At 42.6% G+C, this 6,799-nt stretch overlaps 1 protein-coding gene across 3 annotated transcripts in view; it reads right to left on the bottom strand.

Moving 5' to 3' along the window:
- The window catches only part of DYM (dymeclin), a 379,359-nt gene extending 375,759 nt beyond the window's left edge, over positions 1–3,600 (bottom strand). For all 3 annotated transcript variants that reach the window (XM_030867896.2, XM_060310367.1, XM_060310368.1), the window contains exon 1: positions 3,326–3,600. The gene's annotated coding sequence lies outside the window, so the exon portion shown is untranslated. The remainder of the gene's footprint in view (positions 1–3,325) is intronic.
- Between the last annotated feature and the right edge of the window lie 3,199 nt (positions 3,601–6,799).

Here is a 6,799-nt window from a genome sequence, read left to right on the forward strand (position 1 = left end):
TGCAAACAGTTTTTAAGAAGTTCAAAGCATTAAGCTCAACTAAGAATCTTAGTAGGGAAAATAAGCTTAAAAATAGGCACAGATATATAACAATTCCCATTATGTTTACTGGAAGCCGTAAGCTAAAACACACCACCATCAGAGAGACCAGACCTTCACGCTCCAAGGCAGTCAAGACCTTGAGAGCTAAGCTGGAAAGTGGAACCCCCTCAGGAAGCAGGATACCACCTACAGGACTTCCTGAAATCCACCTGTAAGATTCAGAGTCTTCTCCCCCATCCTGGGAGAGGAAGAGCAGTAACAGCCATCTTGCCCCTCTGCTTTGCAGGCCCACAGCATTCAACCTCGCCCAGCTGAGTCACATACGGAAAATTCTAGATGGGAATTCAAGCCCAACTCTCACAGTAGCTCATTCTTCCTGAAAATTTTTTCTCCCTTTGAGTCTTCCTGTTGAATTGGAGGTACCTCCATCACCCACTGGGACACACAGCCCCTGCCCTCTCACTCTGGGCATGGGAACCGTCATTGCCAGAGTGTCCTGCGACTTCAAGTAGCAGCTGAGCATTATATACACTCTGATTACAAGTAAACAATACTTAAAAAACATGAATCTGTAATAAATAAATAAATAAATATGAATATGAAAAAGACCGAAACAAAATACAGAAAAACTTTACACGTTATTACATTGTTTTTATATTTAATCACTTTTAAAGGTCTCATTTTACCAAAGCCTATACTACAAATGTCACAGGTATTTCCCACATATTTGTTTACAGTCACTAAAAGGAAAATGGAACAGTCCTCTCCAGCACTAACTATTCCCATTATCTACAAAGCGAAAGAGGACACACTGCATTTGCAGCAGCAAACAAAACCACTGATTTTCTTAAGTCTCAACAAAATATCCCAAAACATACTGTGATAGGCAGAATAACAATTCCCAAAGATGTCCACATCCTAATCTACGGAACCTGTGATTCGGTTATTTTACATAGCAAAAGGGACTTTGCAGATGTAATTAAGTTAAGGACCTTAAGTTGAGGGAAATTACCCTGAATTACCCAGGTGTGCCTGATCTAATCACATGGGTCCTTAAAAGTGGAGAACCGTTCCCAGCTGTGGTCAGATGGACTACAGAACAGCCAGAGAGATGCAATGCTGCTGGTTTTGAAGATGGAGGAAGGGGGTCACAAGCCAAGGAATGTGGCGGCCCCTAAAAGCTGGAAGAGGCAAGGAAACAGATTCTCCCCTGGAAACTTCCCAAAAGGAACACAGGCTTGACACACTGATTTTAGCCCAGTGAGACCCATTTCGGACTTCTAAAATACAGAACTTTTAAAGAATAAGTTTGTATTGTTTTAAGCCATTAAATTTGTGGTGATTTGTTGCAGTAGTCATAGAAAACTAATACACACACATGAAACAACTTCTAACAATATGTGAAATCATCTGGAAAGAAACATAATCAAATTGCCCAAATACTTAGAGCAGTATGAGATCTAAGTTATTTGTGCATTTTGTGGTATATTTCACTTCTATTTTTCTCCTGCCCTCGCAAAACTCCATCCATTAAAGAGCTAGCCAAAGTGACAATTCTTCAAGCATTCTGCAGAAGGATGAACCATATTAATCAAGAAAATGGAACAGTCAGGACAACAGGATTAACTGGAAAAATCAGGAAACAAACTGTATTTTTCAGGAAGTCAAACATCAAAATGTTTGCACTGCTTCTTCAGTATCAAATGGATACCACATTTTAAAAAATAAGTCCTTCTAGATATAAAGAGCTTATTATTAATTTTTTAGGTGTGACAATCATATTGTGGGTATATTAAAAAGAGAGTGACTCAATCTTCCAGAGACATATACTCAAATATTTACAAATGAAATGGAGCTGGGAATAGGAATTCAGGGCCATAGATGAAACTAAATTAGCCTGAGTTACTGATTGTTAGAGCCGGGTAATGGGTACGTGGGGGTATATTACATTATCCCGGGTTGAGCTTTTCCAAATTTAAAAGTTACAAAAACAAAGTCCTCGACCTACTTATAATAATATAGATTTCTTAATATATTTAATAGTTGAAACTCCTTCCTGTAACATTGACCCATCTCAATTTTCTGCCACTTAATCCACGTGCATCAATTTTTTCATTCCCACTCATTCTGCCCTGTTTACTAACCTAATGAGCTTCAGGAAGTCACCTAACAGCTAAAAGGTTGATTCTTCATCTGCAGAATGGGAATAATTATACTTACCCAGTCTGTCTCTGAGTTGCAGAGAAAATTATGAGATAAACAATACAAAGCAGGATAACCATTCAAGAAATCTACATTATTCATAACTTCCATGCTCAGCAGCAACCATTCACCTATTACTATAGATCCCCTTCCCTTCCACCTCCAGTTCCTCTCTCGAACCCTCAATTCATCATCCCAAAGCCAGGGTCCCTCTGAAAGGGTACACTCCTCTCCACTGCCTCCACACACACACCGGTGTTTTCATATCTTTCAGCACCTTCTCTCTACACATCTCTCCCTCCAGCTTTCAAGCATCCTGCTCAATCTGCCCCCCTAGCGAGTCTATCCTGTGTACCCCTTTGCTGGCCCTATTACAATCACCCCATCCCTTCTATTTCAGTACTTTCATCCTATCAGCTTTATTAACTCACTACTGTTCACAAACACCCGATCTAACTTCCCACCCTCTCGCCTTTCAGTTAAAACACAATCGCTACTTGCCAGGGAGTGGAGAATAAGGAGTGACTTCTAATGGGTATAGTTTTCTTTTTTGGGTGATAAAGATGTTCTTAAATTAGACAGTTGCACAACCCTGTGAAAATGCTTTTAAAAAACACTGTGTTTAAAAAAAGAACAAAAAACCACTGCGTTATACTTTAACTGTACTTTTAAAGGGTGAATTTTGTGGTATGTCAATTACATCTCAATAAAAATTTGTATGTCAAAAAAACAATCAACATTATTGCTCACCTTGCCCATCACACGCCCACTTGTCACATCAACCCCATCTTCCGAAGCATCGACTTGCTCTTCGGTATCCCCCCCGCCACGACCAACTCCCAACACCAGACTCGGACTGAGGCCCCTCTCACTCTCTTGATTAGCACATCCCCTCACTTCCCGGCTCTAAATGCCACTGAATCCTGGAAGTGGGGGTCAGCTCTCGTGGCCCCGTCCCCCGCTGGCAGAAGGGATCCTTCTGCCCGGGGGAGGGGAGGGTGTCCCCAAACCCGCTCTGACAAGGGGCGGGGCCCCGCCCGGCTCCCAGGGCCGCGCTGCCAGGGGCGACGCCACAGCCCACCTGTCTCAGCCGGCGGAGAGATCCGCTTCCAGCTCACGGACGGACGAACGGGTGGCAGAGGGTACAGAACAAGCCGCGGTCGCCGCCGCAGCCGGGTTGGCGCACACCGGCTCAGGCGTCCATGTTTCCACGTCTCTGCGGCTCCGGCTCCGACTCCGACTCCGGCTCGGCTCCCGCCCGGACAGCGTCAGTGCGGAGGCCCAGGGGCGGGGAGAGCAGAGGGAAGCTACGGAGAACGCCCGGGGTACCGAAAGCCCCGGCGCGCTCTAGCCGGCGGTCACGTGGCTCGCGGCGCGCGGACTTCTGGGAAATGAAGTACTTCCGGCGTTCAGCGTTTCTCCACTCTCCTGCGCTTCCAGGGCAACCGCAAAGCCGCGTGGCAAAACTGAGAAGCTGATAAATCTTACCTTCGTGCTGCAGTCCTGGCTTACCCTACAACACTTGTTCTGGTAACTTAACTTCATTAAGGCTCCTGTTCATTCCAGCACAATAATCACCCCAAAGTCGGGCAGTTCCTTGTAGGACTCTAAAGAATTGGGAAATAGGAAAATAAAGTTTGATGGAGGCAGAATAGCAGATCTAGAATTGCCTGCAATACTGTCAGAAAGGACAGGTCCAACAGGAAAGAGTGTCAATGTGGTGCAGTGGCAAAAGTATGGAATTTAAAGTCAAATGAGCTGAGGTTACCAGATTGACGTCCTTGGGTCCTTATTTCACCTCTCCAGCAAGTTTCCTCATCTAGAATACATATACCTGATCATGATGATACTAACCATACAGGACTATTAACGACGTCAGTAATAATAACTCACATTATGGGTTGTTTTCTATGGGCTATTCACTGTTACTTTATTTCTTCAAATAACGCTATGAGATAGATATCGCTGTTATTTCCTTAATATGAACAGTATGTGCCAATACACTCTGAAAAGTACTATAGAGGTGTTACATATACTTTTCCAACTTTTATTGCTAACAAGTTCCCTGAACTTGCAGAATAATTGCAGGAAAATATACTAAAACACAAGATACCTGAGAAGCCTAGCTAAAAATGAGGTGATAAAAATGTTCTGAAATTAGATAGTTTATGGCTATGCAGCCATTGTAAACAATGCTATGAATATGTGTTCATGATATATTGAGAGGAAATGGTATGTACAGTATTACCCATTTTCAAAAATAAATTATATTTATAATACTTATGTATATATGGCCCAAGGGGAAAAAGGCTAAAGGAATATTAGCAATTATTATCTTTGGGAAATGAGGTCATGCATGTTTTTAAAATAAATTTATTTATTTATATTTGGCTGCATTGGGTCTTCGCTGCTGCACACAGGCTTCCTCTAGCTGTGGTGAGCAGAGCCACTCTTCGTTGCTATGCGCGGGCTTCTCATTTTGGTGGCTTCTCTTGTTGCGGAGCACAGGCTCCAGGCACACGGGCTTCAGTAGTTGCAGCACGTGGGCTCAGTAGTTGTGGCTCGCGGGCTCTAGAGCGCAGGCTCAGTAGCTGTGGCACACAGGCTTAGTTGCTCTGTGGCATGTGAGATCTTCCTGGGCCAGGGCTCGAACCCTTGTCCCCTGCACTGGCAGGTGGATTCTTAACCACTGTGCCACTAGGGAAGTCCCCATGCATGATTAAAAAGTTTTTTCCTACATGTTTTCTAATTTTTCTGCAATAAATATGAATTACATGTATAATTTTATTTTTAAATTACTATAGCGAAAAGAGAGTCAGGCACCAAATCAACCTCAAAGTACTTTTTAATTTTGCCTATACAAAAATCACAGTCTACCTACCCCAAAGTGACCTAGCAAAAACTGTGAGCATCTCTTCAGAACTTTCTTGATAGACCAAGAAGCAACTTATTCTACCTTGAGGCAATCCTATTTGTGAAATTTAATATTCCCTACCTTTTGTAATTTTTGCATGGCTTGAAATAAAAAGTTTCACTAGAAACCAGTGTTCCTAGGCAAATATCATAATGTTGCTAAGAAAACATCATAAATCAGAAAATAATAATAGGAATGGTTTTAACAATATGTAATGCATTAGTTGAAGTAGCAGTCCTTTTGAAAACTACTTATTGTACATGTAATGTGAAAAGTATTATCCTTGGTCAGCAACTTTCAATACTGCCTGCACAAGTATCATGACAACTTTGACTTGACTACTTCAGTGTCTGGTTATTGCAGAAACACTAACAAGAAGGCCATAAACACCCTCCCACTAAATGCAATGGGGTATCTTGGATTGGATCCTGGAACCACAAAAGGCAATAGTGGGAAAACTGATGAAAGCCAGATAAAGTCTGGACTTTAGTTAAAGATATTGTACCAATGTTAATTTCCTAGTTTTGACAATTGTGTATGGTTATATAAGATATTAACATTTAAGGAAACTAGGAGGAGGATATTCAGGAACTGTCTGTACCTTGGAACTCTTCTGTAAATTTAAAATTATTCCCTCTGGCAGGCGGAATAACGGCCACCCTGAAGATGTCCACATCCTAATCCCCCAAGACCTATGAATATATTAGTTTACATGGCAAAGGGGAATTAAGATTGCAGACGGCATTAAGGTCACTAATCAGATGACCTTAAAATGGGGAGATTATCCCCAGTTATCTGGGTGGGCCCGATGTAACCACAAAAGTAAAAAGTGAGAGGGAGGCAGAAAACATCAGTCATGAATATGGCTCTAGCAGAAGATCAAGTGATTCAATGTGAGAACCAGGCATTACTGGCTTTGGAAACATTATCTGCTAGAGCCTTCAGAAGGGAACACAGTCTTGCTGATACCCTCATTTTAGCTCAGTGAGACTGAGTCAGACTCTCACCCACAGAGCTATAAGACAATAAATTTGTGTTGTTTTAAGCCACTAAATATGTGGTAATTTTTTGTAGTAGTAATGGAAAACGAATACATTCAAAAATTAAAAAGTGTAGGGACCTCCCTGGTGGCTCAGTGGTTAAGAATCTGTCTGCCAATGCAGGGGATACGGGTTCGAGCCCTGGTCCCAGAAGATCCCACATGCCACAGAGCAACTAAGCCCATGCGCCACAACTACTGAGCCTGTGCTCTAGAGCCCACGAGCTATAACTACTGAGCCCACACTCTGCAACTACTGAAGCACGCGCACTCTAGGGCCTGCATGCCACAACTACTGAGCCTGCATGCTGCAACTACTGAAACCCGCGTGCCTAGAGCCTGTGCTCCACGGTAAGAGAAGCCACCGCAATGAGAAACCTGCGCACCGCAATGAAGAGTAGCCCCCACTCACAACTAGAGAAAACCCACGCGCAGCAACGAAGACCCAACGCAGCCAAAAAAAACAAAAAAAAGGTATAATTAAAAACAAAACTTCCAAATGGCTACCTGTCTTGCCAACACATTCCCAATCTGGGACTGTACAAATATCCATGCTACTTAGAAAGAAACTGTAAACCAGAAAATGCACAAAAAATTATACT

The sequence above is a fragment of the Globicephala melas genome, chromosome 13 (genome assembly GCF_963455315.2).
Source record: "Globicephala melas chromosome 13, mGloMel1.2, whole genome shotgun sequence".
In the NCBI taxonomy this organism is placed as follows: Eukaryota; Metazoa; Chordata; class Mammalia; order Artiodactyla; family Delphinidae; genus Globicephala; species Globicephala melas.